Consider the following 13,377-nt stretch of genomic DNA (forward strand, 5'->3'; position numbering starts at 1 on the left):
CTCTAGGAAGCGAAAAAGATATGATTCTTCCTCAAGTTCAGAATCTACTAATGAGGACATTCTCGCTCCTAAAGAAGATTCATTATTGATTCTTATGTGAAAGAATTATGAAACCTTTTTTCTAGGGATATGCTGACTGATGTTTTTTTTGAATGATGTTGTAGTAATGAGGTTCAAACTCTCGGACTTGTGAAGATTAAATTTAAAGATTTGATAAAATTATATATACAAAAATATTAACAATGGGCGAGAGGTACTGGGACTAAGGATTTGGCCGAATTCACTACACAGGGTTCATTCATATATTCTTTGAAAATTTAAAACTCAATAAAATTAACATGGACTCTGATTTTGCCAAGATAGATTCTCAAAACATCGATTGTAAGTCATAAGCATGATGTATCAAAACACCTAAGCTAAGCATACATCATCAAATTAAATAAAAACAAATTAATTCAAATCATATTTCAATTTTAAATTAATGCAAAAGTCATAATAAAGAATAAAATAAATTTACCCGTGTATGAAATTCACCCTCCTCTGTCGCGCCAGTGTTGGGTTTAGCTCATCATGATGAAAACACGCTCAAAATATTTATTTATTGCTCAAATGGTGTTTACAATGAAGAGAAGAAGAGAAAATGGTGTAAACAGCTAATGTGCGACCCACAGGAAGCGTCACTAAAGAAAGATAAAAGAGAAGTGCTATTGTCGGTGTGGTTCTAAGACCCACACCTACGACCCACGCCCGTGAGTCTGTTTCACTGTTGATAAACGACTGTCCCTGTGAGTCTGTTCTTCTTTTTCTCGGTGTTCTTCATCATCAGCAGGAGAAGAAACAGAGTTTCATCAACTCTTGATTTCTCGCTCCTGAGCTCTCCTCAGCCCCCAGACTCTCGACACCCCTTCCTTGTACCTGGAGAAACTTATTTATACTCATCAGGGCCCTCGAATCTCTCTATAACTTCAAAATATTTCCCATGACTCGGCAGTAAAGAGAAAATATTCTCGGATTGTTTTCTTTCCTTTCTTGCCTACTCACGCTATCAACCAGTGTTTACACGCTCCAAACATGCTCCCAGATCATCAAGGAATGTGTCAAGACGTTGCAAACGCATGCCATCTTCCATACAGCATCGACACAATCCCGAGTATCTTTTCTCAACCACGTATTCCCTGATTTATTTAAACCGAGAATCAAGCCCAACTAGATCGATTCCAACAACCAAAATAGCTTCTCATATCCATATCACGTCTACCCAACAAGAATCATAGGTTTAGTCTACCTCTAACCCCTCCAAATATCCGATTGAAATCTGTCAGGGAAGAAAAAAAAAATCCCGCCAAAACTGAAATTTGAATTTGAGAAGAAGGATACCCCCTATCCATAGGTCGCCCCTTATCCGCTGCTGGAGTCCGAATAACACATGTCTGTTGGGGTGTCTTTAGTAATTTTTCTGGGGTGCTTCCGGTGCATTTCTGCGGTGCCTTAAGTACTTTGTCCTGGGGTGTAAAACACTACTTTTCGAGCCCATTTCGCCGCAAGGACTTATTTCTCTAAAATTTCCTACAAAGACATAAAACAACACAATAAATACAAAATCGAGCACTAACAATACATATAAATGAGACATATTAGACACATAAATGCGTCTATCAACACCCCCAAACTTATTATTTGCTAGTCCTCGAGCAAAACTAATATGGAAAATAAAATCTTAACTCACTAGGTGTCCTTAGTGACCGAGTTAATCTCGGGAGGGTTTACCAGAGGTGTGCCCACAAAACCATTACTCCAGACCCTAACTATCTATGCAGAACCTTGGAAGGCACTAAAGAATCTCCTTGGTTGGCATACTTATTGACTACAGGAGGAAGTACCCTGATGCGAAATTCCAATTGATGTACACGAGTTTGCACTCAAGCATACTAAAAATCATATAAAGTGACAGAGCTCTACTTAGATAGTTTCTGGACATCATAAACCGGAGTCAACCAATCACATGGATAGATTAAGAAGATGGATGTAGAGAAAAATGTGGATGACGTTGACTAAGGTGAACCTATCCTAATGGACTGAGATACTGGTCTGGACTAATATCAACACACTGGCAAATACAAGGGAACCAGTGGTCGATAATCCTAACTCTAGGTCAACTCAGCTGGCATATACAAGGGTACCAGTGGTCGACTTTATTGTATTTATTCCGGTTGGTCTGGTGGTCTGGTCTCAATTTTTTTTTTCATCTCAGTCACTCTATTTCACCCTAGTAATGGTAAAAAGAAGAAGAAAAAAAAAGAAGTGATCAGGATTCTTTCGATGTTTCCATCACGAGGATATGGCGAAACTACCATTTTTTTTTTAATTCTAACACCTGAGCTCTGTGCTTTTATGAATAGACTCTTCTAGATGTTTCCATCTAATTAGATTGGTTCCTCAACTCCAACAACCAAGATGTTCCCATCCACTTAGATTGGTTAATGCAAACCTTAATAGGCATAAACCTTAATAATTGCAACTAAAAAGTTTCTCCCATACCCCCAAACTTAAATCTAACATTGTCCTCAATGTTCTAAAGATGAAACTAAAAGCATCAACAAGGAGAAACTGTTACCATTTGAAGCGAAAGAGTTAAGGAAAGATATTACCGTGTTGCATGAGCATGGGATACCTCCCAAGAAGTGCTAAGTTTAAAGTCTTCAGCCAGACTTAGGAAAGGATTAATGAACTCGAACCATTAAGTAACAGTCGAAATAACTGTGGGTCTTCAAAACTAAATAGAGCTGACCAAAGGAAACTGCAATGAACCAAGAAAGTGAACAAGACTAGCATGCCCTTACTTAGTTTCCTGATTAAGAAATTTATATCTAATTGTGGTTCAGGTTCAGGTTCTATGAAAGGGTCTAAATAGAAAATTTTCATTGGTTGCGTTTCTTCATAGGTGGGATCCGAATCATTAGGTCCTAGAGTCTGGAAAGACTCAAATATGATCTTAGAAGCGCAAAATAATAACCTAAATAACTGAGGATCCTCTAAGTCAATAAGATTTGACTTACATAATTGACCACAATGAGAGTAGTGGTCATTCTTAAGCAAATGTATCGATTCTAATTTCCTAAAGCATTTAGATTTAGTCTCACAACTTAATATTCGACACATTTGGAATATAAACGTTCCCACAGTTGGAAGAAAACTATTTGGTGGAAAACAAAGTCAATCTGGGGATCATAGACTGGGTAAACCACATCAACCAGAGGATGGGTTTCTAACGACTGAACTTCTTCCTGGACAACATTAGGTTCGGGAAAACGAGTATGAAGGTAATCTTGTAAAATTGTCGAGGCAGAGATATCAAGTCCTAAGTGAAGGGACTTTCTGAGAGTTAAAGGTAAGGCACTAGGAAGGTGATAATCACCCCCAAACTTAGAGTTTTCAGTGTCTCTAGATAGACTAGTTACAATCTCCCTAATTTCTGGATCATTAGATTCTTGAAAATGGTCAATTGATTCTTCTAATTATTATCAGGTAGTGCATCTTTACTCATCTATACGGGTATATCTTCTTCATCTAATACTATTGTTTCTAAGTCGCTAGACTCTAAAACAACATTTTCGGAATAAACCCGTTCCTCTAAACCACTATCGGCTTCGTAATCAAAAGGAAAAACTACATCGTCTAAAACTGTGGCATCCCTGATCAAATCCTCGTCCTTTTGAATAGGTGAATAATCATAAAAATTATTTGGATTTGAACTAGAAATAATATAATCATTATAAAGCTCAATTTGATTAATAGATTCCTGATCACTATGCCTACATATTTCAGATTCTTCATTACTACTATCCTCATCATCATAATAGTACAAAGATGATTGAACCTTATCTAAATAAGTAGTGTCTTTTATTCTAGCCTCGTCCTCTAAATTAGGCAAATATTCACTATTGATATCAAGGGTAGAATTAGAAACCCTATTTTGGAAATTTAGATTATTTCGAGCAGCATTAGCCAACTGTTCATTTGCTGCTTCTAGACGTGCCTGAATTTCACTGAGCATAACACTTATACGTTTACCACTCTCGTTTATCATCTCAGAATATCGTGTACACTTTTCTTTTGAACTATTCATTGCAACTAAACGTTTATACGTCCTTTCAATCCGTTGTTGGGTCTCTTCTAGAGATAGAACAGGTTCAGAAATATCATAATCAGGACTAGTTTCCAAAAACGAGTAACCAGTACTACAGTGTTCCTGATTTTCTTGCTCGTAAGACCAATTCGCGTGTGGATAGTAATTGGGCTCACCATGGTATGAACCATAACCTTGAAAAGGTTGGCGTTCCCAACTACTATTCCCACCATGGTCATAAAAATGATGATGTCCAAATTCAAATTCAGATCGATACTCACTGTATTGGCTTCTGTCATACCAGTTCGACATTCTTAATTGCAAGGGAATTCTACACAATCACAAACAAGGCTGACTCGACCAAATCAAACCTACTGATTTCTAGCAAACAAAAATCATGATGGATCCACTTATATTGTTTCTAGACCAGCTTCTAATCCTTCGAAAGGGAATTCGTTAAAATATAAGCAAACCCCTTTGGAATCAATCCGAGTCTAAATAAGTTGAATTGAGGCGAGGGAAGCTCAGTGGGGCTTTGATACCCAAGGCCTCACCGCTATCACAAGGCGGCGCAATCACGCATTCAACTCACAGAAACCATCATGAACTTCGAAGTATGCTAAAAGAGTAACCAATATTTTTCGAACGACTTTCCTACTAAGCTCGTTACCCTATAGGTCTCGTTCTAGTCAAAATTTTAAGCTTGGTTCGCGTTTGGTTTCGTTTTCCTAAAGCGGGCAAGAAGGAAACGGTGATGAAATCCGAGTCTTATCTTAATTTGGCCAGGCCTTGCCCTTTACTAGGAAATTAAAACAACGTATTCAAATCCTAGCATATATTCACCTTAAGGCATACAATAAACCCGCTGACAGGGATTCCGGGTGTTTCGAAAGCTTACCTCCCGTACCAGACGGGCGAGAACACTGAGTCGACTCGGGCCACGACTCCTATGTCATGTGCGAACCGAGGGGCCGAGACGATATTGTAATCGTCGTCCTTCCCTGCAAACAGTTTATATTTATTTTTTATTATATAACCCTTCCGTAGGGTTTAAATTAAAATAAATTGTCCAAAGTCCAGTCCAATGAAAAAACAAATACAAAATAATAATAATAATTACAAAAATAAATAAAATGGAAAGTCTCTTAAAAAAATAAAATAATCTCTCTCTTTTTTTCTCTCTCTCTTTTTTCTTTTTTTTTGCTTTGTCTTTTTTCCTTCTCTTTTAGCTTTAAGCTTTGATTCCAAGGTCTTTAGTATCCAACTTCAAACCTGTAATACAAAGACACAACCAAAGAGACGTAAAAATAACAAATGGAACAATAATAAAAACCTAAAAATTCTACCTAAGCACAAATCCGCGTCGGCGGCGCCAAAAATTTGATGTTTTTTTGAATGATGTTGTAGTAATGAGGTTCAAACTCTCGGACTTGTGAAGATTAAATTTAAAGATTTGATAAAATTATATATACAAAAATATTAACAATGGGCGAGAGGTATTGGGACTAAGGATTTGGCTGAATTCACTACACAGGGTTCATTCATATATTCTTTGAAAATTTAAAACTCAATAAAATTAACATGGACTCTGATTTTGCCAAGATAGATTCTCAAAACATCGATTGTAAGTCCTAAGCATGATGTATCAAAATAACTAAGCTAAGCATACATCATCAAATTAAATAACAACCAATTAATTCAAATCATATTTCAATTTTAAATTAATGCAAAAGTCATAAGAAAGAATAAAATAAATTTACCCGTGTATGAAATTCACCCTCCTCCGTCGTCACAGTGTTGGATTTAGCTCATCATGATAAAAACACGCTCAAAATATTTATTTATTGCTCAAATGGTGTTTACAATGAAGAGAAGAAGAGAAAATGGTGTAAACAGCTAATGTGCGACCCACATGAAGCGTCACAAAAGAACGATAAAAGAGAAGTGCTATTGTCGGTGTGGTTCTAAGACCCACACCTACGACCCACACCTACGAGTCTGTTTCACTGTTGATAAACGACTATCCCTGTGAGTCTGTTCTTCTTGTTCTCGGTGTTCTTCATCACCAACATGAGCAGAAACAATGTTTCATCAACTCTTGATTTCTCGCTCCTGAGCTCTCCTCAGCCCCCAGAATCTCGACACCCCTTCCTTGTACCTGGAGAAACTTATTTATACTCAACAGGGCCCTCGAATCTCTCCATAACTTCAAAATATTTCCCATGACTCGGCAGTAAAGAGAAAATATTCTCGGATTGTTTTCTTTCCTTTCTTGCCTACTCACGCTGTCAACCAGTGTTTACACGCTCCAAACATGCTCCCAGATCATCAAGGAATGTGTCAAGACGTTGCAAACGCATGCCATCTTCCATACAGCATCGACACAATTCCGAGTATCTTTTCTCAACCACGTATTCCCTAATTTCTTTAAACCGAGAATCAAGCCCAACTGGATCGATTCCAACAACCAAAATAGCTTCCCATATCCATATCACGTCTACCCAACAAGAATCATAGGTTTAGTCTACCTCTAACCCCTCCAAATATCCGATTGAAATCTGTCAGGGAAGAAAAAAAAATCCCGCCAAAACTGAAATTTGAATTTGAGAAGAAGGATACCCCCTATACAGTGGTCGCCCCTTATCCGCTGCTGGAGTCCGAATAACACATGTCTGTTGGGGTGTCTTTAGTAATATTTCTGGGGTGCTTCCGGTGCATTTCTGCGGTGCCTTAAGTACTTTGTCCTGGGGTGTAAAACACTACTTTTCGAGCCCATTTCGCCGCAAGGACTTATTTCTCTAAAATTTCCTACAAAGACATAAAACAACACAATAAATACAAAATCGAGCACTAACAATACATATAAATGAGACATATTAGACACATAAATGCGTCTATCAACACCCCCAAACTTATTATTTTCTAGTCCTCGAGCAAAACTAATATGAAAAATAAAATCTTAACTCACTAGGTGTCCTTAGTGACCGAGTTAATCTCGGGAGGGTTTACCAGAGGTGTGCCCACAAAACCATTACTCCAGACCCTAGCTATCTATGCAGAACCTTGGAAGGCACTAAAGAATCTCCTTGGTTGGCATACTTATTAAATACAGGAGGAAGTACCCTGATGCGAAATTCCAATTGATGTACACGAGTTTGCACTCAAGCATACTAAAAATCATATAAAGTGACAGAGCTCTACTTAGATAGTTTCTGGACATCGTAAACCGGAGTCAACCAATCACATGGATAGAATAAGAAGATGGATGTAGAGAAAAATGTGGATGATGTTGACTAAGATGAACCTATCCTAATGGACTGAGATACTGGTCTGGACTAATATCAACACACTGGAAAATACAAGGGAACCAGTGGTCGATAATCCTAACTCTAGGTCAACTCAGCTGGCATATACAAGGGTACCAGTGGTCGACTTTATTGTATTTATTCCGGTTGGTCTGGTGGTCTGGTCTCAAATTTTTTTTTCATCTCAGTCACTCTATTTCACCCTAGTAATGGTAAAAAGAAGAAGAAAAAAAAAAGAAGTGATCAGGATTCTTTCGATGTTTCCATCACGAGGATATGGCGAAACTACCATTTTTTTTTTAATTCTAACACCTGAGCTCTGTGCTTTTATGAATAGACTCTTCTAGATGTTTCCATCTAATTAGATTGGTTCCTCAACTCCAACAACCAAGATGTTCCCATCCACTTAGATTGGTTAATGCAAACCTTAATAGGCATAAACCTTAATAATTGCAACTAAAAAGTTTCTCCCATACCCCCAAACTTAAATCTAACATTGTCCTCAATGTTCTAAAGATGAAACTAAAAGCATGAACAAGGAGAAACTGTTACCATTTGAAGCGAAAGAGTTAAGGAAAGATATTGCCGTGTTGCATGAGCATGGGATACCTCCCAAGAAGTGCTAAGTTTAAAGTCTTCAGCCAGACTTAGGAAAGGATTAGTGAACTCGAACCATAAAGTAACAGTCGAAATAACTGTGGGTCTTCAAAACTAAATAGAGCTGACCAAAGGAAACTACAATTAAACAAGAAAGTGAACAAGAATAGCATGCCCTTACTTAGTTTCCTGATTAAGAAATTTATATCTAATTGTGGTTCAGGTTCAGGTTCTATGAAAGGGTCTAAATAGAAAATTTTCATTGGTTTCGTTTCTTCATAGGTGGGATCAGAATCATTAGGTCCTAGAGTCTGGAAAAACTCAAATATGATCTTAGAATCGCACAATAATAACCTAAATAACTGAGGATCCTCTAAGTCAATAAGATTTGACTTACATAATTGACCACAATGAGAGTAGTGGTCATTCTTAAGCAAATGTATCGATTCTAATTTCCTAAAGCATTTAGGTTTAGTCTCACAACTTAATATTCAACACATTTGGAATATAAACGTTCCCACAGTTGGAAGAAAACTATTTGGTGGGAAAACAAAGTCAATCTGGGGATAATAGCCTGGGAAAACCACATCAACCAGAGGATGGGTTTCTAACGACTGAACTTCTTCCTGGACAACATTAGGTTCGGGAAAACGAGTATGAAGGTAATCTTGTAAAATTGTCGAGGCAGAGATATCAAGTCCTAAGTGAAGGGAATTTCTGAGAGTTAAAGGTAAGGCACTAGGAAGGTGATAATCACCCCCAAACTTAGAGTTTTCAGTGTCTCTAGATAGACTAGTTACAATCTCCATAATTTCTTGATCATTAGATTCTTGAAAATGGTCAATTAGTTCTTCTAATATATTATCAGGTAGTGCATCTTTACTCATCTCTACGGGTATATCTTCTTCATCTAATACTATTGTTTCTAAGTCTCTAGACTCTAAAACAACATTTTCGGAATAAACCCGTTCCTCTAAACCACTATCGGCTTCGTAATCAAAAGGAAAAACTACATCGTCTAAAACTGTGGCATCCCTAATCAAATCCTCATCCTTTTGAATAGGTGAATAATCATAAAAATTATTTGGATTTGAACTAGAAATAATATAATCATTATAAAGCTCTTAAAAAATTGGATTAATAGATTCCTGATCACTATGCCTACATATTTCAGATTCTTCATTACTACTATCCTCATCATCATAATAGTACAAAGATGATTGATCCTTATCTAAATAAGTAGTGTCTTTTATTCTATCCTCCTCCTCTAAATTAGGCAAATATTCACTATTGATATCAAGGGTAGAATTAGAAACCCTATTTTGGAAATTTATATTATTTCGAGCAACATTAGCCAACTGTTCATTTTCTGCTTCTAGACGTGCCTGAATTTCACTGAGCATAACACTTATACGTTTACCACTCTCGTTTATCATCTCATAATATCGTGTACACTCTTTTTTTGAACTATTCATTGCAACTAAACGTTTATACGTCCTTTCAATCCGTTGTTGGGTCTCTTCTAGAGACGGAACAGGTTCAGAAATATCATAATCAGGACTAGTTTCCAAAAACGAGTAATCAGTACTACAGTGTTCCTGATTTTCTTGCTCGTAAGACCAATTCGCGTGTGGATAGTAACTGGGCTCACCATGGTATGAACCATAACCTTGAAAAGGTTGGCGTTCCCAACTACTATTCCCACCATGGTCATAAAAATGATGATGTCCAAATTCAAATTCAGATCGATACTCACTGTATTGGCTTCTGTCATACCAGTTCGACATTCTTAATTTCAACGGAATTCTACACAATCACAAACAAGGCTGACTCGACCAAATCAAATCTACTGATTTCTAGCAAACAAAAATCATGATGGCTCCACTTATATTGTTTCTAGACCAGCTTATAATCCTTCGAAAGGGAATTCGTTAAAATTTAAGCAAACCCCTTTGGAATCAATCCGAGTCAAAGTAAGTTGAATTGAGGCGAGGGAAGCTCAGTGGAGCTTTGATACCCAAGGCCTCACCGCTATCACAAGGCGGCGCAATCACGCATTCAACTCACAGAAACCATCATGAACTTCGAAGTATGCTAAAAGAGTAACCAATATTTTTCGAACGACTTTCCTACTAAGCTCGTTACCCTATAGGTCTCGTTCTACTCAAAATTTTAAGCTTGGGTTCGCGTTTGGTTTCGTTTTCCTAAAGCGGGCAAGAAGGAAACGGTGATTAAATCCGAGTTCTTATCTTAATTTGGCCAGGCCTTGCCCTTTACTAGGAAATTAAAACAACCGTATTCAAATCCTCAGCATATATTCACCTTAAGGCATACAATAAACCCGCTGACAGGGGATTCGCGGGTGTTTCGAAAGCTTACCTCCCGTACCAGACGGGCGCAGAACCACTAAAGTCGACTCGGGCCACGACTCCTATGTCATGTGCGAACCCGAGGGGTCGAGACGATATTGTAATCTTCGTCCTTCCCTGCAAACAGTTTATATTTAAATTCTTGTAATTTTTTTATATAACCCTTCCGTAGGGTTTGAAATTAAAATAAATTGTCCAAAGTCCAGTCCAATGAAAACAAATACAAAACATAATAATAATAATTACAAAAAATAAATAAAATGGAAAGTCTCTTAAAAAAATAAATCTCTCTCTTTTTTTTTTCTCTCTCTTTTTTCTTTATTTTTTTGCTTTGTCTTTTTTCCTTCTCTTTTAGCTTTAAGCTTTGATTCCAAGATCTTTAGTATCCAACTTCAAACCTGTAATACAAAGACACAACCAAAGAGACGTAAAAATAACAAATGGAACAATAATAAAAACCTAAAAATTCTACCTAAGCACAAATCCGCGTCGGCGGCGCCAAAAATTTGATGTTTTTTTGAATGATGTTGTAGTAATGAGGTTCAAACTCTCGGACTTGTGAAGATTAAATTTAAAGATTTGATAAAATTATATATACAAAAATATCAACAATGGGCGAGAGGTACTGGGACTAAGGATTTGGCCGAATTCACTACACAGGGTTCATTCATATATTCTTTGACAATTTAAAACTCAATAAAATTAACATGGACTCTGATTTTGCCAAGATAGATTCTCAAAACATCGATTGTAAGTCCTAAGCATGATGTATCAAAACACCTAAGCTAAGCATACATCATCAAATTAAATAACAACCAATTAATTCAAATCATATTTCAATTTTAAATTAATGCAAAAGTCATAAGAAAGAATAAAATAAATTTACCCGTGTATGAAATTCACCCTCCTCCGTCGTCCCAGTGTTGGATTTAGCTCATCATGATAAAAACACGCTCAAAATATTTATTTATTGCTCAAATGGTGTTTACAATGAAGAGAAGAAGAGAAAATGGTGTAAACAGCTAATGTGCGACCCACAGGAAGCGTCACAAAAGAACGATAAAAGAGAAGTGCTATTGTCGCTGTGGTTCTAAGACCCACACCTATGACCCACGCCTGTGAGTCTGTTTCACTGTTGATAAACGACGGTCCCTGCGAGTGTGTTCTTCGTGTTCTCGGTGTTCTTCATCATCAGCAGGAGCAGAAACAGAGTTTCATCAACTCTTGATTTCTCGCTCATGAGCTCTCCTCAGCCCCCCAGACTATCGACACCCCTTCCTTGTAACTGGAGAAACTTATTTACACTCAACAGGGCCCTCGAATCTCTCGATAACTTCAAAATATTTCCCATGACTCGGCAGTAAAGAGAAAATATTCTCGGATTGTTTTCTTTCCTTTCTTGCCTACTCACGCTGTCAACCAGTGTTTACACGCTCCAAACATGCTCCCAGATCATCAAGGAATGTGTCAAGACGTTACAAATGCATGCCATCTTCCATACAACATCGACACAATCCCGAGTATCTTTTCTCAACCACGTATTCCCTGATTTCTTTAAACCGAGAATCAAGCCCAACTGGATCGATTCCAACAACCAAAATAGCTTCCCATATCCATATCACGTCTACCCAACAAGAATCAGAGGTTTAGTCTATCTCTAACCCCTCCAAATATCCGATTGAAATCTGCCAGGGAAGAAAAAAAAAATCCCGCCAAAACTGAAATTTGAATTTGAGAAGAAGGATACCCCTTATCCAGTGGTCGCCCCATATCCGCTGCTGGAGTCCGAATAACACATGTCCCTTGGGGTGTCTTTAGTAATATTTCTGGGGTGCTTCCGGTGCATTTCTGCGGTGCCTTTAGTACTTTGTCCTGGGGTGTAAAACACTACTTTTTGAGCCCATTTCGCCGCAAGGACTTATTTCTCTAAAATTTCCTACAAAGACATAAAATAACACAATAAATACAAAATCGAGCACTAACAATACATACAAATGAGACATATTAGACACATAAATGCGTCTATCACTGACTACTGTTGATCATGAAGGGTTGGATCATGCCTTTAAGATGGTCTCAAATGTATGTATCACTCCTAACTTGGAGGATCCATCTCTTCGTGGAATTGCCTCTGCGATAAACCCAGATCTCCAATTTACATTTAACGCTATGGTAATATTCGCAACTTTATTTTTAACTTTTCTTAGTATCCCCTCCCTTTACTCATAATTCTTCTTTTACACTCTCGCAGGGAGCTCGTTTGTCTTATGCAATTTCTGTGGATTGTGAAAGGAAGCTTCTCAAGCTGAAAAATGAGAATGCCAAACTTAAAGATGAGAAGTCAACTAATTCTGAACTGATTCGCCAGGCTCGAGAAAGAAATAATGAACTTATTGGTATGTAATTATCATTTTCTTCATTCTTCTTCTTTTATGCGATAATTCGCACTTCTTACTTTATTATGTTCGCAGACTTGTATAACCTTTCAGATGAAGCAGCTAATCTCCCTGATGCTGAAATTCTCTTAGAGCATCTCAATTTTTCCCTAAATAATTATCCCACTCAAGGATTTGAGAACCTTAGCTTGGAAGAATTAAGGTTGAAATACGCTACCCTTAGGCAAAGACATATAAATGCATTAACCTCATTCAATAGCTTTAAATATCGTCTTTATGAAAGTAGAGAAATAATTCGAGTATTGGAAGCGAAGAGGAATAAACTTATTACTGAAAAAAGATGAGATCACTCTTAATGGTGCGAAATCACTAGAAAAGTTCCAATAATCCCTTACTGAAGTTAAGAAAGAACGTGATTCATCTTTGAGCGAAAGGAACACACTCATTGAAGAAAGAAATTCAATTCGATCTAAACTGCTTATAGAGAGTGAAGCTGAATTTAGTTCACTAGTCCAGAAAGGGCTATTAATCATGTTTTTAAATGATAGATTAATTATATGAATAATATTTTACAAACAAATACC

The sequence above is a fragment of the Papaver somniferum genome, chromosome 2, assembly GCF_003573695.1.
Source record: "Papaver somniferum cultivar HN1 chromosome 2, ASM357369v1, whole genome shotgun sequence".
In the NCBI taxonomy this organism is placed as follows: Eukaryota; Viridiplantae; Streptophyta; class Magnoliopsida; order Ranunculales; family Papaveraceae; genus Papaver; species Papaver somniferum.